Genomic DNA, 24,409 nt, shown 5'->3' on the forward strand with positions numbered 1-24,409 from the left:
CTGGGTGGTTCAGTCGTTAAGCGTCTGCCTTCGGCTCAGGTCATGATCCCAGGGTCCTGGGATCAAGCCCCACATTGGGCTCCCTGCTCTGCGGGAAGCCTGCTTCTCACTCTCCCACTCCCCCTGCTTGTGTTCCCTCTCTCGCTGTGTCTCTCTCTGTCAAATAAATAAATAATATCTTTTAAAAAAAAAGTGGCAAGTTTCCCAAAAGAAAAGGAAGGGAACGCTATATGACATGGTAGATGCAGAAAGGAATTCAATTAGCATTTTGCAAGCACTTTCATAAATAAATATTTCTCTACAAATATTCTGGCAGGAAGCTAGCAAGTCAATTAGTGTGATACTATGACATTTATTCGTGGGTAGAGTGAAAATTAACAAAAAATCAAACAGATCCCCGCCCCACCGCCATGGACATCATAGGGGAAAAGAAAACCTTAGGAATATTTTCATTTCTAAACCATTGTTTAAAAATACATGAAAAGAGGCATCAGATTAAGTAATTTGAAGTGCAAAGAATTTTTTAGTTTCTTTTTTTTAAAGATTTTATTTATTTATTTGAGACAGAGAGCATGAGAGGGAGGAGGGTCAGAGGGAGAAGCAGACTCCCTGCCGAGCAGGGAGCCCGATGCGGGACGCGACTCCAGGATCATGACCTGAGCCGAAGGCAGTCGCTTAACCAACTGAGCCACCCAGGCACTCGAATTTTTTAGTTTCAATTGGAGGTTTGTGCAAGTTCTTTATAATGTTAAATTTATTTATTTATTTTTAAAGATTTTTATTATTTATGAGAGAGAGAGAGATAGCAAGAGAGAGAGCATGAGCTGGGGGTGGGGGGAGATGGAAAAGCAGGCTCCGCAATGAGCAGGGAGCCCGACCTGGGACTTGATCCCAGGATCCCGGGATCATGACCTGAGCCAAAGGCAGACGCTCAACCGACTGAGCCACCCAGGCACCCATAATGTCAAATTTATTCAAAAGTCTTTTATTCTGAATTTATAACCTTCCCAACTTTTGGTGGGTGTTTTGTTTTTTTGTTTTTTTAAGTGCATGGAGCCCAATATGGGTTCTGAACTAATGACCCTGAGATCAAGACCTGAGCTGAGATTGAGTCAGATGCCTAACTGACTGAGCCACCCAGGCGCCCGTAAGTTTTGTATTGTTTTGTTTTAAAGATGTATTTATTTATTTATTTATTTATTTATTTATTTATTTATTTATTTATTTAGAGTGTGAACAGGGGGAGGGGCAGAGGGAGAGGAAGAGAAAGACTCCCAAACCAACTCCAAGTATGGAGCCCTATGTGGGGCTAGATCCCAGGACCCGAGACCATGACCTGAACCCAAATCAAGAGTTGGATGCCTAACCAATTAAGCCACCCAGGCGCCCCTCAAGTTTTGGTTTTAAAACATTTCTATTTTATGAAATAATGGGAAGAGTAGATAGATATTTATTTATATTTACTTTTATACCTTTAGTTTGCAACATAAAAAAGTTATTAAGGCTATGTCAGTTACCAGAAATTTCTTGCAAATTTACCAGTCCATGAAATAAAGTCTGGAAATCAGCGATATAGACTCATTTCCATTATCTAGACAGATTTACAATAAAATATTTCTAGAATAGTATTCTGGTTAATTAGATTTTCACATTGTAAGTTAACCTTTTCTTTTTTTTTAATAAAGATTTTTATTTATTTATTTGACAGAGAGAGACACAGTGAAAGAGGGAACACGAGCAGAGGGGGAGGGAGTGGGAGAGGGAAAAGCAGGCTTCCTGCCAAGCATGGAGCCCGATGCAGGGCTCGATCCCAAGACCCTGGGATCATGACCTGAGCTGAAGGCAGACACCTAATGACTGAGCCACCCAGGCGCCCCATAAGTTAACCTTTTCATTTCAGCCTTGCTCATTCAACCAAATTTGAAATGCATTTATTGAAAGCATCAGTTATGCCAGGTATCAACCCAAGTGATGCTGACGCAAAAGTGCATAAGTATGGGGCGCCTGGGTGGCTCAGTCGTTAAGTGTCTGCCTTCGGCTCAGGTCATGATTTCAGGGTCCTGGGATCAAGCCCCACATCGGGCTCCCTGCTCAGCTGGGAGTCTGCTTCTCCCTCTCCCTCTCCCTCTCCCCCTGCTTGTGTTCCCTCTCTCGCTGTGTCTCTGTCAAATAAATAAAATCTTAAAAAAATTAAAAAAAGAAAAAGAAAAAAGTGCATAAGTATGGCCTTCGATCTTGGAAAAGAATTCAGATTAGTGCAAGAGACAGAAAAAGAAACATTTAAGGCTTGTCTTCAATTTGATACCTGGAATCGGAATAATAGATGCATGTATGTAGTAGAAAAATAATCATGTCAGGAAAGGGGATGAAATCTGAAAAGTCTTCACAAAGAAGGTAATGCTTCTATTGGGTTTTGATGGACACGTAAATGAGAATCTTCCAGGTGAGCACAGAGGGAAAGCTACTCTACACAAAGGGAACCACATACCCAAAGGCATTGAGGCTTGAAATAACAGGATCATTGACATAGAGCAGCCATTTTAAGTGTTAAATGAAGGAGTGGCCAGAGAAGAAACCCGAGAGATAGCCTGGAGTCAGATTATAAAGAGAGATGTATGTTTTGCTGAGATGCTTGGACTATATTCAGTGTGTGCCTCGAGAAATTTCTGAAGGATTTTGAGCAGGAGAGAATTGGAAATCTTCCTAAAAATGTATTAGCATCTCCTTTCTGCCAGTAAAGGATTCATTTTTGTTCAGTATATTCTTTTACTGATGATTAAAGTTCATTCAGTGATATTCTCAATGAATATCCGTTCTAATTTTACAAAGGAACACACTGAAGTATGGAAGGTGGAGGACATGAGCCTCCTCTATAGAGATCCAGGAAATATTTTTTTGAAGTTTCTTTATAAAATCAAATTACTATGAACTTATTTTCTCTTAACTGCCTCATTTTTGTTAATATTAATAAAGGGCTGGGGAAAGAAATTTTTGTTGACAGCTTCTAGGAATTGGATTTTTCTTAATTTTACTGTAGAAAATCCCTCGTTAATAGATGCTATCCACCTAAGTGCTAAGTGAGGGGTAAAGTGTCACTTTTGGATAGAATTTAGAGATTCTGTCTCTGGAGAATGGAGACATATTCATTTTTTCCCCCTATTCTTTAGTTAACACATAATGGTTACTACATAAATGTGCGGTGTACTGAAAAGAATTTGCAATATAAATGGTAACAATTTTTCTAAGGAAAACTAATTACTGGCTTCACTGGTAGTTTTATTTATTTATTTATTTATTTATTTATTTAATTGAGAGAGAGAGAAGGAGAGACAGTGAGAGATTACAAGCGGGGAGGAGAGGGAGAATCGGGGAGGAGAGGGGAGCCCGCAGAGCCATGCGGGGCTCGATCCCAGGACTCTGGGATCATGACCTGAGCTAAAGGCAGACACTTAACCGACTGAACCAACCAGGTGCCCCTCACTGGTAGTTCTTTGAGGTGGTTTACCTTTGTGTGTAAACGGAGAGAATAAATGATCATAATGTATTTCACCCTTTAAAAGAATTTTAAAAAGATCTCTATACAAGGATGTTAAAAAGCTTTAGTTATGCTGGCACATTGGTAGAAGATTTCTTTTTATTTTTTTATTTGTTTAAAGTAATTGCTCTACCCAATGTGGGGCTTGAACTCACAACCCCCCAAATCAAGAGTTGCATGCTCTACCGACTGAGCCTGCTGGGCACCTCTGGGAATATTTCTTTTTTTTTTTTTTTTTAAGATTTTATTTATCTGACAGAGAGAAACACAGCGAAAGAGGGAACACAAGCAGGGGGAGTGGGAGAGGGAGAAGCAGGCTTCCCACCAAGCAGAGAGCCCGATGCGGGGCTTGATCCCAGGACCCTGGGATCATGACCTGAGCCGAAGGCAGACGCTTAACGACTGAGCCACCCAGGCGCCCCAGGGAATATTTCTTTTTAAAGAATGGGGATCTAGCTTAGAGATGAGAAAGGTATGGGATAAAGTCCCTCTAAGGGGAAAGTACAAATTGTAAATTTCTCCAGGGACTGGTTCAATAACACTGAACATTCTTTTGTTTTTTTTAAGTCTTTTACCTTAAAAAAAAAAAGATTTCATTTGTTTATTTGAGAGAGAGAGAGAGCATGAGTAGGGGGAGAAGCAGTGGGAGAGAGACAAGTAGAATCCATACTGAACACGGAGCTGGCCCCGGGGCTTGATCCCATGACTCTGAGATCATGACCTTAGCTGAAATCAAGAGTCAGACACTCAACTGACTGGGCCACCCAGGTGCTCAAATACTGAACATTCTTTTTTTTTTTTTTTTTAAATTTTTTGTTATGTTAATCACCATACATTACATCATTAGTTTTTGATGTAGTGTTCCATAATTCATTGTTTGTGCATAACACCCAGTGCTCTATGCAGAATGTGCCCTCTTTAATACCCATCACCAGGCTAACCCATTCTCCCACACCCCTCCCCTCTAGAACCCTCAGTTTGTTTTTCAGAGTCCATCATCTCTCATGGTTCGTCTCCCCCTCCGATCCCCCCCCTTCATTCTTCCCCTCCTGCTATCTTCTTCTTCTTTTTTTTTTTTTTTAACATATAATGTATTATTTGTTTCAGAGGTACAGATCTGTGATTCAACAGTCTTGCACAATTCACAGCGCTCACCATAGCACATACCCTCTCGTGTCTATCACCCAGCCATCCCCCCCTCCCACCCCACCCCCCACTCCAGCACCCCTCAGTTTGTTTCCTGCGATTAAGAATTCCTCATATCAGTGAGGTCATACGATACATGTCTTTCTCTGATTGACTTATTTCGCTCAGCATAACACCCTCCAGTTCCATCCATGTCGTTGCAAATGGCAAGATCTCATTCCTTTTGATGGCTGCATAATATTCCACTGTGTGTATATGTGTATATATATATATCACATCTTCTTTATCCATTCATCTGTTGATGGACATCTTGGCTCTTTCCATAGTTTGGCTATTGTGGACATTGCTGCTATAAACATCGGGGTGCATGTATCCCTACATTTGTATCTTTGGGGTAAATACCCAATACTGAACATTCTTAAGAATGACTTGCATATTGGAAGCTCTAGGTTTGCAGATTTTCTAAAATTTTCCTCTATGTGAATACTAATAGTAGTAGGAGGAGGAGGTTAGGTGTATGAGCTAAAAAGTGATAAACAATGCTAATGTGGGCAAGTGTGAAATAGAGAAAAAATAATATAAATTATGTTTGTAAGGTGGTGATCTCAGCATGGTTGGTTAAGTGTAGGGAAGAGAATTTAGAGGTTACTGCAGACTGTCTTCTGGAGTTACCGAGCCCAATGTGCTAGTGTAACAGAACAATCTGGACATCAAAGAACAGGTGTTTTACAAAGAACTTGAAAACATCACCTAGACCTTGAACAAAACCTATAGTTGTGTACATATCAGAAATAGTAGATGTCTTTATTTCTAGAAGATCATACTAGATATTAGAATATAAAATATTCTTATTCCATTTATATTCTAATATAGAATATCAGAACCCAGAAGCAGTCTCAAAGTTTGACAGTTGTAAATCAGATGAAAACCGGTTTTATCCTGACAATAGTAAAAAAAGGTAACAACCAAAAAACAAAATGGAATAGGCTGAAAATGTGGGTTTAGTTATAGACACTTCAGAGATTTATATAAGCACCTCTGAGGCCATACAAATAGAACCCAAGTATTTCCTTGTCTCTTGCCCCCAGTAGAAACACCTGAATGACCTACAGCCTTTCCCTTTGCTCACCCTTTGATATTTATGGGTATGTCCATAAAATTTTTGAGCTGAACTCACGGAAAAGTCCTTTGAGCTACCGATATTTATTTTCCCCTCTCTGCTACTAAACTCCCTTCTAGGGTACCGCTGAGAGGTGCTACTTTCTAGGCACCACTGGGTTCCACTGAGCTACCCCTATAAATGCACTAAATATCCTGAGGTCCGAAGGCTCTCAAAGTTGCTCGGCAAACAGGGCCAGGACACTTAACCTTTCCCCCTAACAGTCTTAGATGGGTACAAAAGCACTAGCTATACCCAACTGTAGTAGTGACAACTCTTTCGGTTCTTACAGCTCTGGTGGGAAACTGGGGAAAGCATAATCCACCAGACTGTCGAAGAATTTCTCTTCTTATGGGGCAGGTTTTGCGGCAAGGTCAAGCTTCCGGTGCCAGACTCCCTCTTTCCCTCAAGGAATAGCCTTCTGGTGACCGTTTGGGCTCAACCTGGGCTCCCCCTGCTACAGTTCTAGCAGGGGGGACGGAGGTCTTTAACTTTTGAGGTTGGCATGAGAGGCACCATCTATTCAGTCTTTTCAGAAGAGTAACTGAGCCTTCGTGAGGAACGCCGAGACAACACAGAGGACGTGAATTAAGCGGAACTTTTTAATGGAAATGATTTAAATGGTTTTTTTAAACGATTACGAGGGGCCCCTGGATGGCTCGGTCGTTAAGCGTCTGCCTTCGGCTCAGGGCATGGTCCCAGGGTCCTGGGATCGAGCACCAGGCTCCCTGCTCCGCGGGAAGCCTGCTTCTCCCTCTCCCACTCCCCCTGCTTGTGTTCCCTCTCTCGCTGTGTCTCTGTCAAATAAATAAAATCTTAAAAAAAAAAAAAAAAAAAAAAGAACGATTGCGAGATGACACCTCCAGTTTTGCAGATACCTTTACTAAAGCTCTTCGGGGTAGCGAGAAGCCAGTCGAATCGACGATGGGGGTAGAGTGGGCAGTGAGTGAAAACTTGAGGGACTCTCAATAGGAATTAGTGCCAGAATTTCAGGTATTCTAACTCACTCTCACCAGTCCATTCACTAGACAGCATGCTGAGGTTCCGCAGGATTCCAGCTCCGGATAGATTACTCAACTGGAGAAGATTTTGAATTTTTCTCTTCTCCCTTCCCCGCTTTCCCCAATGCAGGCTGTGAGTTTGTCCACGACCCCTACCACCACTTAAAGGGAAAGGCGCTTAGAAGAAGGCAAAGTAGGGAGGACTTTGCGGCTGTATTTCTCAGACCCGTAAAGGGAGAGCAATAATGGGTAAGGGGCGTGCAGACTAACTCCTTCCTTGCCCAATCAGGTGCACAGGAAGATGTCCTTTTACCAATAAAAATAAAGTTCGCTTTCCGGAGGCGGGAGGGTGAGCCTTGACTGCCAGTTCTCCAAAGCAACGATGGAGTAGAGGACAGAGAGTGATTAGAGGAAAGACCAACCCGGGGAAAGGGGCGGGGTGGGGGTGGGAGCCGCGGTGAGCGGCGGCCGGGCCGGCCAGTGGAGTGCGAGTATTGCTGTTCCTGTTGTAGTGTTTCTCGCCAATCAGGAAGGCGAGGGAGTAGGCGGGGCGGGGAAGGGGTGGGAAGAGCTTGCAGCACCGCCGGGCGTCCGTCGGGCTCAGGGGGAGAGAGAGAAATCCGGTTAAAATCAGAGTCGGAGGTTTAACCACACATCGGTTCCGATCGGATTATTCCTTAAAGGGGACGCGCCATTGTCAAGAGAACGGAGCCCGGGGCCCGAGGGCGGGGACCGGCGGCGCCCGAGGAGCGAGGCAGCTGCACTTGGACTGGGGACGGGTAGGTGTTGCCTGGGGAAAGACGCTTCATTTCACTTTCTCTTCCAGCCCCAGGGGCAGGCGCCGGGATGCCCGCCGACCGGCGGCCACAGCCCTGGGAGGAGACGAGGTCGCCGGCCCTCGCCCGGCTGCCCTTCCTGATGGGAGCCGAGGGGGAGGCGGGCCAGGATGGCTGGCAGGCTGCGCCGCCCGGGCAAAGACTCCTAACGGACCGTAAACGGCGGCGCAGCCCCCGCCTCAACCGAAAATCCGCCGGAGCGGCAGCGGGTCCTCGGGGAGCGCCGCGCGCCCCGCTCCCCCGCGCGCCCGGCGCACCTCGCGCGCGCCGCTCGCTCGCGCGCCCCCTGCCCCTCGCGCGCCCGCCTCCCTTCACGCGCCCCCTGCTCCTCGCGCGCCCGGCGCCCCTTCGCGCGCGCGGCTCCCCTCGCGCGCGCCGCCTCCTCGCCGACTCGCGGGAGCCGCCCGGCGGGAAGGCAGGCGGCCGCGGCCAGGCGGAGGGAGGCCGGCGGCCACGGCTTCGCCACCCGGGTCGTGAAGGAAGGGCTGAGAAGCAAACTTGGCCCGGCAGCTGGCGGCCCCGGGCGGGAAGAGGCGCTGGGGGACCCTTGGAGCGCGCGGAGTCGCCGGCCCGGCCCAGCATTGTCCCTCTTTTCCTCTGCTCTTGTTTCTCCGCCCACTCTTCGCGGTCGCATCCCCAGACCCGGAGCCTGCCGGAGTCGGAGTCGGCCCCACCGACGCCGCAGCCCGGGCTCGCGGGCCGCCCGGGCCTGATGAGTGTCTTGCTGACCTCCGTCTCCGCACCGGCGCGGGCTGCCTGGGCGCTGAGCTCTTCTTGCAACTTTTCTTTGCCGATTGATGGAAGTTGTGGCTTCCAGGCAGCAGGTTCTTTGGGCAGAGACTCTCTTCTTCCTTTTTGGAGAGGATGATTTCTAGAGCGAGCTGGTTCTTGATCGCTGTCGATCGTTCTTCCCATCCCAGTTTCATTCCTCGGCACCTAAAATCGCTTCCCTCATGGATCTGCAATTGTACCGGCGCATTAACCTCTTTCAGGCCAAGATAATATGAGAAGAGACCAAAGAAAAAAAGAAGGGGGGGGGGGTGATGAGGAGCAAGAACTCTACATAGAGCTGAATTTGCCTTAACCTTTGAACTGCGAAAGGTTACCTCGACTTATTAGCGGAGGTTCTTTTGGAAGGAAAACAACAACAAAACCAATCTACTAGGTTGTTAGGGTCTGTAGGATTAGGAAAAAAGTACTTTTTTTCAGGAATAATCAGTTTTGTGAAGTACTGTTCTGTCTAGCAGATAACTACCGTAATTTCTAGTACTGAACTCATAGGCATTATAATTAGTAACAACTTTTACTGTTGATAAAACAGATTTTTTTTCTCATCCTGAGCATTATTGCTCTGCTCTACCTGTGAATACTTGCTAAAGAAATAATTTAGAAACAGCACAGCCCTTGTTAGAGATCTTTAGAAAAAGAATGTTTTCATAAGCATTCATTTTTGACAGTTTCTTCTTGAGCAATACTTTGTAGAGTACTTGCATGTGCAAGTTACAAGCCTATAAACAAAGTAGCTGTGGGTGTGTTATTCTGTAGTCTTTTTTTTGTTGTTGTTTTTGCTACTCGTTATCAAAAATAGCATTCCAGGGGCGCCTGGGTGGCTCAGTCGTTAAGCGTCTGCCTTTGGCTCAGGTCATGATCCCAGGGGTCCTGGGATCGAGCCCCGCATTGGGCTCCCTGCTGGGCGAGAAGCCTGCTTCTCCCTCTCCCACTCCCCCTGCTTGTGTTCCCTCTCTCGCCGTGTCTCTCTCTGTCAAATAAATAAAATGTTAAAAAAAAAATAGCATTCCATCCTGTCTTTTCTTCCATTCTGAGTTATTTTGTAAAATTACTTCTTTGGAAGAGTGAATTTTGTTGGAATGCCTGGCTCAGTGGTTTTTTGTTTTTTTTTTTTAAAGCAATACTAAACGTCCTGAAGTGTTCCTTGATTAACGCACTTGATTAACGTAGTAACTTTCTGAGTGGTGTGGAACATTATCAGTTCACAGGCTCAGCAATAACAAGGAAGGAGAAACTAGGCAAACTGAAAGCCAATTTTGGATAAGAATGTTTGAGAAGTACTCTGTTCTTCCCACAGAATTTAGGAAGTGCAGACACACAAAAACGTGTTCTTTGGTAGTAATCTTGATGGTATCTGGCATTGTTACACCTATATTCCTCTTGTCCCTCCCCTTTGATCTTCTTCTGTGATAAGGGTGTCAGGCAAGCTTGCAGGCATAATCTCCCTTTCCATCTCATAATATAGTTAAGTAGAAGATTAAAACAAGTTTTCAAATTTCTATCTTTGTTTACTTCCAGCTTAAACAATAGAGGAGAGAATTTCTGAACTTTTAAAAGAGCACATTCAGAAAGAATTATCTTTGAAATAGCTAGGCTGTGCTTCCTGGAAAACATTTTTCCTTTGTGCTTTTCATATTGTTTTAAACACATTGTTTTATGTATACACATTGCCAAGCCATTTCTTGAGTTGTGAACTGTCTGTTGAGATCCTTGGGAACTAGGACTGTCCTTCATTTCTCTACAAATTCACTGTCACAGTAACAGTGTTGTCTTAGGACTTTGTGACAAAGAAAGATAATGTTCTATAAAGGCTGCTTGAGAGATTTAATTTTTTTTTTTTTTTTTTAAACATGCACCCTTTCTGAACAAGTTACACTAAAGCAGAGCAACTAGTTCATTGTCTGGGGGTAGATACTATTAGTCTAGATGCTTTTTGTTCTCTTTGCAAAAAATGTGATTTAATTGTTTATAATATCTGTTCCACAGACCTCTTTTGTGATAGTGATAGCTTATTGTCACAATTATTAGAACTAGGTTTAACCTGCCAACAGTATCTGTTGAGTATGTATTTAAGAAGTATTATGGAAAGATAAAATAGAAATGGATTACGGTTATTGCTCTCAAAGGTATAACAGTTTAATGGGAAGATGCAAAATTATCATCCACAGGAAAAAGACCATGTATTTCTCAGCACAGTAACAAGTGCAAAGTGACAGGGACACAGGATTCATGCTCAAATGGTAAAGAGATAGTGGAATAATAGAAGAAATCTAGGTGAGGTGGGAAAGTTTTCATTGCTTTATATAGCAGCTTTTATATTTTAAAAGAAATCTTAAAAGATAAAGTATGTTTGGGGGTTGGCTGGGTGTATGTTCTCTACTTGGACTATTTTTATCTATAAAATATTTTTTGGGGGGCAGAGCAAATGCTCTGAATTTCAACTGTAGTTACCTCACTAGAGAGATCATCCATCTAACCCAGCTCAAATGTCACCTTGTCTGCAAGCTCTTCTTCTATTCTAATCATAACTGATTGCTCTTTCTTCTTGCTCTTATAAAACCCTTTTACAGCACAAACTATGCTCTGACTTACAGTATGGTTATGTTTGTTATGATTGTAGACTTTGCTAAACCATTAACAAAAGTTCTAGGTACTCTCTTCATTTATTTTATTTATTTGATTTATTTTTTACTGTTGCTTAAAGTACTTGAGCACTTTTGTTATCCCACCAGTATTCTGAAAAACCATAAGCTGTAAAGAAGTCAACTTGTTTTACTTGGGGAAAGTGTGTTGTGTGTGTGTGTGTTTAGAGGTAAACCATTTTTTCCCTTATCAGCAGAGCTTTGCATGTTCTTTTTTTTTTTTTTTAAAGATTTTATTTATTTGAGAGGGAGAATGAGAGACAGAGAGCACGAGAGGGAAGAGGGTCAGAGGGAGAAGCAGACCCTCCACTGAGCAGGGAGCCTGATGTGGGACTCGATCCTGGGACTCCAGGATCATGACCTGAGCCGAAGGCAGTCGCTTAACCAACTGAGCCACCCAGGCGCCCCGCATGTTCTTGAGTACAAGGCTACCACTAGTATGTTTGTGTTCAAAACGTTTCAAAAACTGGTCAAAACCGGTGTCCCTGAACAGTTTACCTGCCTTTACCCTAAAATATTTTTGGAGTACATACTCCTAAGCTTAATCTCTTCTCATTTATTGATTCTTTTAATTTCTAGAGAGCATTAAAAATTGCTTTGAGACTGCCAACAGGCACTCATAGTAGCCCAAGGAGGAATGTGGGAAGACAGACATTTCTTCATGATCAAATCACATACAGAGGTTTTACTCAAATCTTATGTTGCTCATTGTAAAAAGGGAGCTACAATTTGGGCTGATGAAGTGGGTGATAAAATTCTATTGTTCTAGGTGCTTCTTTAAGCTTAGTGGGGAAAAAGGTTTTCCAAAGGTTCCTAAATAGAAAACCCAGCTGTAAGCAGCCAGTTGGCTTAATTAGCTGAGAAATCTCCATTCATTTGGCAAATTTTTATTGAGAACTGCCCCTACTTTGTGTACATTGCCTAGCATTGAAGATAAGATTAAGTCTGCCTTTACCAAGTTGTGAGCTCCTCTGAGTAGGATCCTTAAATAGAGTGGTACATGTGGATTAAAAGTAGTGTAAAAAGTACACACCTAAGTGAATTTATTATTCAGTCTTGTTTATTGTTCTGCATAGCTTCTTCCAAAGTATGCTAGCAAACAAACATGGTCTTCCATCTGAGGTGGCTTGGGTTCATGGACACTGTTAAATAAATCTGTGAGGTCTAGGGTTTTGTTTGTTTTTTTTTTTTTTTAATTTAAACCCTGTTCTTATGGGGCAGAATATTTTTGAAATTCTATAAATATAAATGTGTCTTTCCTTACACTCTACAAGGGTCATCCATTTCAAAGACTGCCATTATGAGACTACATCTGTATGCTGGGAGATAACGGGTAGTTTGCTCATAGAGTAGTAACATTCTTTTAAAATCAAAATGCTATAATAAATAGATGACTTTATTCTGGATTTTTTTTATATTATGAAAATAACCATTTTGAAAACCACTTACATAAAAATACTGTGTGAATTATTTTTAACTTTTATAAATTGTACTTCCCTGCACCTCTCCCCCCATGTCTGTTGCTTGATGTTTGTATTTGTTGGGAAAGAATTGGATTGTTAATAAAAGGACTGTGTAGGACTGTCAGTGATGAGGTCAGCCAGGTCAGGAAGAATATCTGACAGAGGGGTATATCCTATGGAGTTTGACCATAATGTAGTAATTATGATTTGTCAAATTTTGTGAAGAGTTAAAATTTTAAAATAACAGGGGTGCCTGGCTGGCTCAGTTGGTGGAGCACGTGACTCTTGGTCTCAGGGTTGTGAGTTTGAGCCTCGCATTGGGTGTGGAGATTGCCTAAAAATAAAATCTTAATGGGCGCCTGGTGGTTCAGTCAGTTAAGCGTCTGCCTTCGGCTCAGGTCATGATCCCAGGGTCCTGGCATCAAGTCCCAAACTGGGTTCCCTGCTGAGTGGGGAGCCTGCTTCTCTCTCTCCCTCTGCCCCTCCCCCTGCTCATGCTCTCTGTCTCACACTCTCTCTCTCAAAAAAAAAAAAAAAAAACAAAAAAACAGCTCTATGGAGATGTAGTAATTTACATACCATACAATTCACCTATTTAAAGTGTACAATTCAAGGGCACCTGGGTGGCTCAGTCGGTTAAGCGGCCTACTCTTAATTTCAGCTCTCATGACCTCAGTGTCCTGAGATCTAGCCCCATATCTAGCCCCATATTGGTCTCATGCTCAGTGGGAATCTGCTTGTTTCTCTCCCTTCCCCTCCACCCCTTCCCCTGCTCATGTGTGCATGCACGCATTCTCTCTCTCAAATAAATAAATCTTTTTAAAAAAGTAAAGTGTTCTATTCAGTGGCTTTTAGTATATTCCAGAGTTGTAAACCACCACCACAATGAGTTTTAGAACTTTTTCATTCACCTTCCCCACCTCCCTCACCAGCCCTAGGTAACTAACCATTGATCTACCTTCCATCTTCATACATTTGTCTATTCTGAACATTTAATATAAATGAAAGATAGCATTTTAATAAATGTATATTTCTGTATAAACTGATCCGTTTCAATGTGTGTAAATCCTAGGAAAGAGGTTCCTTCATCATGTGTGTAGCTACAAGTTTAGAAGGATTTTAAGAGGCAAGTTTATCTACCATCCTTATTCTACCTAAGCCTGGAGAGTAATGGGAAAAGTTTTTTTTTTTCCTATGAAAACTACAAGACTCATTTGGTGACAGTTTTTTATATTCATTTAATCATTTGGTGACTCTAAACAAGTAAATAATTTATGTCTCAAAATATCTGCCTGCTGGACCTAAAGAAAGGACATACTTTGAAAGAAGTTGAGGGGTGCCAGTCAGTTAAGTGGCCAACTCTTGATTTCAGCTCAGGTCATGATCTCAGGGTCCTGAGTTCAAGCCCTGCATAAGGTGCCGTGCTTATTGGGGAGTCTGCTTGGATTCTCTCTCTCCCTCTCTCTCATGGTAATGAACTTTTATTGCTACTTCATAGTGCTGGTGACCTTGTAGGCACTTAATAAATGCTTATTGATAGCCTGATCAGTATGATCATAGATATTTTCATTAGCTCTAGTAGTCCTTATTTGTCATCTTGAAATAATAATAGCTAAATTTATTGAGGGCTTAGTAAGTATTGTGATAATTACATAAATATGCTATCTTTTAAGGTAAAAGGATGTAGTTTATTTTTGAGAATTTTCTGTAATTATCTCCAGGTTTCTGATCATTTCTTTGTCTTTTTAAGATTTTTTGAATGAGGGGCGCCTGGGTGGCTCAGTTGGTTAAGCATCTGCCTTTGGCTCAGGTCACGATCCCAGGGTCCTGGGATGGAGCCCTGCCTCAGGCCACCTGCTCAGTGGGGAGCCTGTTTCTCTCTCTCCCTCTGCTGCTCCCCCTGCTTGTGCTCTCTCTCTGTCAAATAAATAAGTAAAATCTTAAAAAAAGAAAGATTTTTTTGAATGACCGTTTTTGGTCAGACCTAAGACACTTTGATGCTGCCGCTTTCTTGATCTTTCCAGGAGATAAGATTTTCACCAACTACATCCTGCTGTTGGGTGACAGCAATTGTAAGATTCATCTCTAGTTGAGAGCATCTGTACTGCAGAGGGGTTGAAGTATGTTGTGTTTTGTTTGTTTTATTTATTACAGGGCATCTGGGAATTGATGAGAAAAGGATAGTAGTTTGTTCACTCACTGTAATGTAGCCTCACTTTTTAGTTCATAAAGTATTCCCATGTATGCTTTGTTGCCTGAATGAATTTCAGCATAATATTTCAATTTCTCAGGATTCCATGTTTTGTTTTGTTCTGTTTTGAGTTTGGTGTATCTCTATTTCATGGTAAAATTCAGATGTGATGTAATTGAGTTCAATACTAAAGAATGCTGGAAAGATCATTTAATACAGTTTTCAGTTTTGTGTCTCTGTTTAAAAATACAAGATGGATTATGCTGTCTATAATACTGGTTAAAAAATATCACTTTGGTGGTTCCTTTCGTGTGTCTTGGGCACCAGGGAACGCACAATGATTTATTTGCAGAAGAGCTCCAGCCATTAGTGTCCTCAGTCAGCAATCTACAGACCACCATAGTTTGTTCATTTGTTGGCCAAACTATTCCTTTCTAAATCGTGTTGGTTTGGGGATTGGTTTGCATATTACTTTACTGTTAGCTGTATCTCTCTGCTCTCATTATACCTGCTTACCGTACTTTTCTTGCCTTTCTAATTTGATATTTTAGTGTGCCATGAGTAGAACCCATAACCACACTTGTGGAATGGTGGGTAAAAATGATAGAAGGTTCTGAATAAGGAGCCAAAGAAGCATGGGGCTTTAGTGCTAGGACCTTGTTATATTGATTTTTACTGCTTAGAGGACTCTAGCTTCTTTCCTGGTTTTGGACTCTGTTTCAGGTAGTTGATGTTTCTGGATAGCAGGTGGTGTAACAGGGTGGTATATAATTACCTTGTGGATGTTTAGCTTCCCCTGAATAATAGACCTCTTAAAATTCTGTCTTATTCAGTCTAACTCAAGTAGATGGTGAATAATTAAGTGGATGGGGAAGAAGGAAAATAATTCTTTCTTGGATGTCTTGATTTTTTTTTTTTTTAAGATTTTATTCATTTATTTGAGAGAGAGCACAAAGTAGGGGAGGGGCAGAGGGAGAGGGAGAGGCAAACTCCCCACTGATCAGGGAGCCCAACACGAGGCTCAATCCCAGGATCCTGAGATCATGACCCAAGCTGAATGCAGACGCTTAACCGACTGAGCCACTCAGGCTCCCCGCATGTCTTGATACTCTGCTTCTTGAGAGAACTGTCATGATCCCCAAGCTCGTACACCAGGATACTTGAATGCACTGGTGTATTTTTAGTTGCAATACAGAGCCTCATATAATTCCATGAGCAGAAGTTAGAGGCCTTCAACAACAAGGAGGCTGCATGCAAAATAGCCACCTTTGCCTGTTATCTGCATATTTATATTTCAACTGGATCTTCTGGTAATCTATTTTCTTTGAGGTAAAATTGTCTTTGTAGGTGCTGTTTTCTATGTTTGTGTTAATGATAACCTGGACAATGTCTTGTATTTAATATTCCCGGCAATACTGAATCTTTGGGATACTTTCAGTAAATACTGGTTGGAGCTTAGTCATACATTTCTTTATGGTTGCTGTACTTTTTCCTGTTGTAGAACTCATGGAGTTACAATGTTTTCAGAGCTGGAAGGTCTTGGGAATGATCTAATATAACTCCTACATTTTGTGGATGATCATGAGATTGTGACTTGTTTAAACTATGGATAGAATAGAGTTCTTTTTGATTCTCAGTACGGTGTCTGTCCTGTTCTTGTATATTCTTCCCTAAGTAAAACTTTGAAGGGATAGGTAGAATCTCAGACTTTTGTAGCTTCTATAACAGAGGTCTGCACATTTTTTTTTGCCATACCCAAGCAGTATAAAGAACTGTGTCTGCATTCCCCATATGCATGTTTGTTGTAAACTATATACTACTTATACTGTACATAGTAAGACATTCATAAAAAGTAATGAGATAAAGATGAAAAACATTGTGGAACAATTTAAAATGTATTATTTTCATGTTTTTGATTCCACTTAAAATATTAGTAATTTTAAAAATAAGTATGATTGAGTATCATCACTTAAAAAAAACCTTTATTTTGAAATAATTATAGACTCGTGGGAAGTTGTGAAAATAGTGCAGGGAGTCCCGTGTAACTTTCATTCAGCTACCCCAGTGTAATATCTTACATAACGTAACATTAATAACCATGTTTAATCAGGAAACTGGCATTGCTACAATACTGTTAAGTAGCCATATTCAGTTTTCATGGTTTTTTTTTTTTTTTTTTAAAGATTTTATTTATTTTTTTGACAGAGAGAGAGACACAGCGAGAGCAGGAACACAAGCAGGGGGAGTGGGAGAGGGAGAAGCAGGCTTCCCTCGGAGCAGGGGGCTCCGATCCCAGGACCCTGGGATCATGACCTGAGCCGAAGGCAGACACTTAACGACTGAGCCACCCAGGCGCCCAGTTTTCATGGTTTTTAATGCACTCATTCATGTGTATGTGTGTGTAGTTTTGTGCAATTAATAACATTTCATGTCTAGATTCATTTCACCACCACCACAATCGAGATACAGTACTGTTCCATCACTGCCGAGAAACTCCCTCATGCAGCTCAAGGTCCCCTCCACTCCCCCTGTCCCTGTTTACTGGCAACCATTAATTTGTTCTTCTCTGTAATTGTGTCATTTTGAGAATGTTACATAAATGGAATCCTCCTGTATGTATCTTTTTGAGATTGACGTTTTTTCTCTCAGCACAATGCCCTAGAAAACCATCCAAGTTATCCAATGTATCAGTAGTTCATTTCTTTTTATTGCTGAATAGTATTCATTGTATGGATGTACCACCGTACAGTTTGACTGTTCACCTGTTGAAGAACATAGGAGTTGTTTGCAGTTTTTAGCTGTTACGAATAAAGCTGCTGTGAACATTCATGCATAGGTTTTTGTGTGAACATAAGTTTTCATTTCTCTGGGATAAATGGCCAAGAGTGCAATTGTTGGGTCATATGGTAAGTGTATGATTAATTTTATAAGAAACTGCCAGACTATTTTCCAGAGTGGCTATATATTCTCACTAGCAATGTATGAAACATCCAGTTTCTTCATACACTTGTCAGAATTTGGTATTTTCACTATTTCTTTTAGTCATTCTAAATAGTTATGTAGTGGTATCGCATTGTGGTTTTAATTTGCCTTTCCCTAATGGGCAAATTGTTTCCCTAATGAGCAAATTGGATTGTTTTTCATTGTTGAGCTTTGAGAGTTCTTTCTGTCGTCTAGATATAAACCCTTTGTCAGGTATGCAGTTGGCAAACTTTTCTTCCCATCCAAGCTTGACTTTTCATCCTCTTAACCGGGTATCTTATAGAGCAGAAAAGTTTGAAATTTCCGTGTAGTGCATTCAATTATTTTTTTTCTTTTATGAATTGTGCTTTTAGTGTTGTAAGGACTCTTCATCCAGTCCTAGGCCTCAAAGATTTTTTTTTCCTATGTTTTCTTCTAAAAGTTGTATAGTTTTACAGTTTACAAGATAATAACTCTTTTACCTTACAGTTTTGATAAAGCACTGGTATTTTAACAGGCATTTGGCAGTTCTACCGTTTTCTTGTGTTGTGCTTCTATTTTGCTTTATTATGTTTAATCTGCCTCTCTTTGCAAAAACCCTTTCTTATTTATTATAGGTATAGCTAAGTATCCAATTCTGACAGTTTTTTTTTTTTTAATTTTTAGACATTTCAATTCTAGTGTAGTGAATATGCAGTGTTATATTCATTTCAGGTGTACAATATAGTGATTCAGCACTTCCATATATTACTTAGTATTCATCAAGACAAGTGTATTCTTTAATCCCCATCACCTATTTCATCCCCCCCACCCCCAAGCACCAGTTCTCTATAGTTAAGAGTCTGTTTTTTGGTTTGTCTCTCTCTCTTCCTTCGTTCATTTACAAAAATCTTTTAAAACCCATTTGTGAGTGACATCATAATTCTAATGAGATCTGCAAATGTACTTAATTGGGCCCAAGGAAGCTGCAGGATATTGCAGTTTGCTAAAAGTGAGCCATCAGGTGAGGGCATCACAGACAGCCCCTCCAGGGTGTGGAATGGCCACCTTTCCTTTAGGAGACTTTGACCTACTGGAATACTGTGTGTGTGTATTCAGTGCCACAAACAAAAGAAGAGATTTAATCAGGATATGAGGTGCTTACAGAGGTGTTGGAAGGGCCTGACAGTTGCCTTAGGGTTTGTGGTACGGACTAACCCATAAGGGGAGCTCAGAGCTTGGGCCACCTCAGCAGCCTACAGATGCTCTGGAAACTGCCAGACACACCGAGACTGCAACTCAGGCCTGGGAAGACAGAGTAAGAAGGCTCGTCGTCCAGGAAGAATGGACACTGGAATGATGCTGTGGGGCAGTCTTGTATTTCCACGACTCTGCTTGCCCCCCAAACTGCTAGAAAGGTGCTTTTCCAGTTGCCTCTAGGTAGACTGGAGGTCAAGTGAGCCAATCTGTGTGACTAGCATTCTTCAGGTAACTGCTGCGGGGCTGACACCGCCTGACGCAGGACCAGAGAGGGTGGTGGTGTCGGTTTCATGTAGTGAATATGAGTAAAGCTCAGTTTCAGATTTAAGATAACGCATATGTTCAGTCTTACGGTATTTTCTCTTCACACCAGTGGCATGATCCCCTGCCTCTGGGGGTACACGTACTCCACTTTGAACTTGATACATTCTGGATATCCAAGTAGTAGGAACAGAGTTGGTCTGGTATGATTTTTTTTCTCAAATATTTCAATTTATCTTAATATTTCCCAATTTCTAAAACTGTATCTTATCCTAAGGACACCTGGCTGGCTCAATCAGTAGAACATGAGACTCTTTTTTTTTTTTTTTTAAGATTTTATTTATTTATTTGAGACAGAGAGAATGAGAGAGAGCACATGAGAGGGGGGAGGGGCAGAGGGAGAAGCAGACTCCCTGCTGAGCAGGGAGCCCGATGCGGGACTCGATCCCGGGACTCCAGGATCATGACCTGAGCCGAAGGCAGTCGCTTAACCAACTGAGCCACCCAGGCGCCCAGAACATGAGACTCTTGATCTCAGGGTGGTGAGTTCAAGCCCTACACTGGGCATAGAGCTTACTTAAAAAAACAAACAAAAATCTCATATCTTTCCTTTTTATAAGTGTATACAAGTATAAAATGTTACTGTTTTGGGAAGCACTCATTAAATTCAGTCAATATTATTTTTCCTTCCTGTTGGGACCTGAGCCTTCTCTCTGACGCCCATATTTTCCCAGCTGTCCTTGGAGAACAATGTACAAGAGGTGGTTTTTTTCTTAGACCTGTGCTTTGGTGCCAGAGGCTCTACATCCAGCCGTCATCATTAGTTTGGTATCTATTTGTCAAAAATAATTACAGTTTGCTTTGTTTTATTGCATACTTTAGATTTTTATTCCTGGGTGTAGCAGATTTTGGCACAAAACCAAAAGTGAGACATACAGATATCCTTGCAAAGACTAGTTTTATATGGTCTGTGATGGCAGCAGATTTAAAATGCAGTAAAATAAGTTGTATGAAAAATTTTGGGGATGTGTTCATGTGCATTTTTCTAGTGAGAGGTCCATAGGTTTATCAGATTACAAAGCAGAGGCCACGATCCTGAGAAGATTAAAAATGGCTGCTCTAGAGGTAAAAGTTCAATCAAGACATTTGCCAACAATTTAACACCAAGGCTTTTGCCATCAATCACAGACTCTTTCCCTGATCTCCACCCTGGTCTGTAGCCTTTTTTGAGGACATAAAAAGAAAATTATTGTTACCCAAGTGTTTAGGGGAGAGTGAAGGAATACTGTAAGAGTTCATTATTAAATGAGGCAGGATACCTGGAAGTCAGTTATATTGCCCCAGTCATCATTTTTTCCAAAAAGTATCCATTCCTATATGGTTGATGAGATCCTGAAAAGTAATGGGTTATATGTGTCAAGACATCTTAAAATGCTGATAATCTCTAGCCCACTATATTATGCTTTGGGGAATTTATCTGAATGCTTGAAATAGTTATAAAAATAATTTATATCTTCAAATCTGGAGCCTAAAATTATACAATTTAGGAAGGAATCTACAAATCACATAATTTTAGCCTTGTTTCTTAACATACTGTCATATGACCTCTTCTCATATACCAAAGCCTAAATGGAACATATGTAGCATGGTGTGCAGAGATTTAAACACTTTTTAAACAAAATCATGCACAGAGATTTCTAGTGATGAAAGGAGAGATGGTTTTGGTTGAAGTAGGGGGCAAGAAAAGCCTTTTTCCCTTCACCCCAAAACACACACAAACACACACACACACGCACACGCACGCACACACACACGCACGCAAGTAGAGAGGGTAGTGAGGGCTTTAGAAACAGGCCGGTGCAGGCTGTGTTATCTGCATCCTGGTTCCACTGGTGCAGCTCCAGAAACATTATAGTAGTATCTCATAAGCCTGACTGTTTGCGCTGTTATTTAAAGTCTCTCAAAGTGTTATGGGTAGTCTCAGATTCCTCAAGTATAAAATGAGTAAAACATGATTTCCCCCATAGCGTTGTTGTGGGGATTAAGAGATATAAATGAGGCACATAGCATAGTGCCTGTGGCAGGCGGAATAATGGCATCCCTCCACAGCTTCATCCCTGGAACCTGTGAGAGTTATATTACCCAGCTGAAGAGCATTCGGGTTGCAGGTGGAACTAAGATTGCTCAGCAGCTGATTTTAAACTAGAGTATCCTGGGTTATTACATTAGGGTGAGCCTCATATAATTTTTTTTTTTTTAAGATTTTATTTATTTATTTGACAGAGAGAGACACAGCGAGAGAGGGAACACAAGCAGGGGGAGTAGGAGAGGGAGAAGCAGGCTTCCTGCTGAGCAGGGAGCCCGATGCGGGGCTTGATCCCAGGACCCCGCGATCATGACCTGAGCCGAAGGCAGACGCTTAACGGCTGAGCCACTCAGGTGCCCCGAGCCTCATATAATCTTTAAAAGAAGCAGGAGACAGCAGAGTCAGGACCAGAGAGATGGCTTCATGAGAAGGAGCCCAATGTCTGTTGGTGGCTCTGAAGATAGAAAGGTGCCGGAACCAAGGAAGGTGGGCAGCCTCCATAAAACGGTAAAGGCAAGGAAATGGAATCTCCTCAGAGCTTCCAGAAAGGAACCCAGCTCTGCCAACACTTTGGTTTTAGCCCAGCGAGACCTGGGCTATTTTGGACTTCTGACTTCCGGAACTGTAAGATAATGAATTTATATTATTTTAAGCCACTAGGTTTGTGATAATTTGTCACTGCAGCAATTGATTGGACTGCAGGAAACTGATATAGTGCTTTCTTAATAAATATTAGGAGCTAAATAAACATTCTCTTTCTCTCTTAAAACAACCTGCTGTTGGAGTGCCTGGGTGGCTCCGTTGGTTAAGCGGCTGCATTTGGCCCAGGTTGTGATCCCAGAGTCCTGGGATCGAGCCCCTTATTCGGGCTCCCTGCTCAGCGGAGAGCCTGCTTCTCCTTCTCCCTCTGCCTACTTGTGCTCTCTATCTCTCTGTCAAATAAAGAAACAAAATCTTAAGAAAAACCCACCTGTTGAATTTAACCCTTGTCCGTTTCAACATATCCCTGTACCTAGTTTTTCCTTTTCAGAAAGAAAAGTGTCCTTTATCTTCTTTTCACTTGAGCCCCAGAATCTCATTCCTTCCACATTTTCTGTCCCCTCCTCTACATTTTCTCCTGTCTCTTTACTCGCTACCTTGAGATACACAGCTATTTCATCTTGGAGAAGCCCCTGCTTGACGCAGCTTTCCTTTTTAGTTACCGCACTGCAATCGCCCCCAAGAACCACAAGACCTTAAAGTGCCTCAATTTTTATGAGATGATTTCCTGTTTAATTTTAATTCTGTATAGGTTTATAACTATTATATGCGATATAAAATCATAAGAATTTGAGTGCTTACCTTTTCATAAGCATTATACTATGTTGGTTGTGATGAGGTTAGAAAAGAACGAGAAAGCGTCAGTTCTCCGTGGGATTCTGTTGCAGACAATAAGTAAATTAGCAAACAGTTCACAAGCAGTAAATACCAAGCATCGGTGCCTGGTAAGGACAGTAGTAGGTATCTTTAGAGGGCAAAGTAGGGAGAGGCTCTTTTAGACTGCAACAGCCTCTGAAGGCTTTATAAGCTTTTATTCATCCACTTGACAGAGAGAGCACAAACGGGGAGTGGAAGAGGGAGATGCAGACTCCCCGCTGAGCAGGGAGCCCAATGTGGGACTATCCCAGGACCCTGGAATCATGACCTGAGCTGAAGGCAGATGCTGAACTGGCTGAGCCATCCAGGCGCCCCAGAAGGTATAGAAGAGATTCTTGAATGAGGAACGTGCTCTTAAAGGAATTGGGGAAATTGGTTTATATTATTAGAAACAAAACTTCCTAAAATTTGCTCATTCATTTTTTGTGAACATATGTAGAAAATGTTTTTTTCCTATTGAATTTTTATGGTTGAGGAGAGACTCCTGTTGAATTTTAAAGATGTATAACCCTAAATTACAGTAAATTGACAACACATTTGTCTTGATAATCTCAGGTAGAACACATGAGCTCTTTATTTCCTCCATTGCCTTAAGTGATACATACTGCTTTTTTCATTGTATTATATTTGATGTTATATAAATCTCAAAATATGATCTGGAACATAGTATGACTTAATCTGAGTTCATTGTGTTTTATGCACTAAAAACATTGTGATTACATTTTTAAAGGAAAGTATTACATGGGCTCACTAGAGACAATATGTTAGACTAACCTTACTTTTTAGGTAGGATTATTAGACTGTGGGTCTGGAGAATGCAGAGGATAACAGTATAAATGAATTTCTGCCAGACATTCTGTACCATTTCTAGAGAGAAATTGACAAGTGAGAGAATGTGGGCTGGATGACCATAAAATTAGGTGGAAATGTGATTGCTTGAGTAGCAACTCTAAACATTAGTGAATAGTGAATTGATGACAACTGGAGAAAAATTTCTGTTGCTGAAGGTTACTGTCCATGTTTTTGTAGTGTGAATAAAAACATTGATACTGGGGCACCAGGTTGGCTCAGTTGGTTAAGCATCTGCCTTTGGCTCAGGTCATGATTCCGGGGTCCTGGATCATGCTGCATTGTGCTCCCTGCTCAGCACGGAGTCTGCTTCTCCCTCTGCCCCTCCCCCTGCTCGTGCACGCGCGCGCGCTCGCTCGCTCTCTCGGTGTCTCGGTGTCTCTCTCTCAAATAAATCTTTTTTTTTTTTTTTTTGACAGAAAGAAAGATAGAGCAGGAACACAAGCAGGGGGAGTGGGAGAGGGAGAAGCAGGCTTCTTGCCGAGCAGGGAGCCCCATGTGGGACTCGATCCCAGGACCCTGGGATCATGACCTGAGCCGAAGGCAGACGCTTAACGACTGAGCCACCCAGGCGCCCTCTCTCAAATAAATCTTTAAAAAAACACCGATACTATGCTTTTCAAGTTTTTGGATGAAATGAATTTTTTAGGGTTAACTTTTGAACATATTTCTGACTGAAATGGTGGGCCAAGGCTAACATAACTTAATGGAGCTTGATACGAAGTCCTGTCTATGGGTTGAGGAGACAGCTGCATAGTTATAGGGGTGAGCGAGATGTGGCGGAATACAGGCAACTTAGGTATTTTAATTACTGTAATAAATTCAATATGGATAT

The 24,409-nt window shown here is 41.8% G+C and overlaps 1 protein-coding gene across 3 annotated transcripts in view; it reads left to right on the top strand.

The window, feature by feature from the left end:
- Positions 1 to 7,425: 7,425 nt before the first annotated feature.
- FRYL (FRY like transcription coactivator) overlaps positions 7,426 to 24,409 on the top strand; it is a 259,607-nt gene continuing 242,623 nt past the window's right edge. For all 3 annotated transcript variants that reach the window (XM_035005015.1, XM_035005016.1, XM_035005017.1), the window contains exon 1: positions 7,426 to 7,620. The gene's annotated coding sequence lies outside the window, so the exon portion shown is untranslated. The remainder of the gene's footprint in view (positions 7,621 to 24,409) is intronic.

The sequence above is a fragment of the Mirounga leonina genome, unplaced genomic scaffold, assembly GCF_011800145.1.
Source record: "Mirounga leonina isolate KUSES-001 unplaced genomic scaffold, KU_Mleo_1.0 Mir_129, whole genome shotgun sequence".
NCBI classification, from domain to species: Eukaryota; Metazoa; Chordata; class Mammalia; order Carnivora; family Phocidae; genus Mirounga; species Mirounga leonina.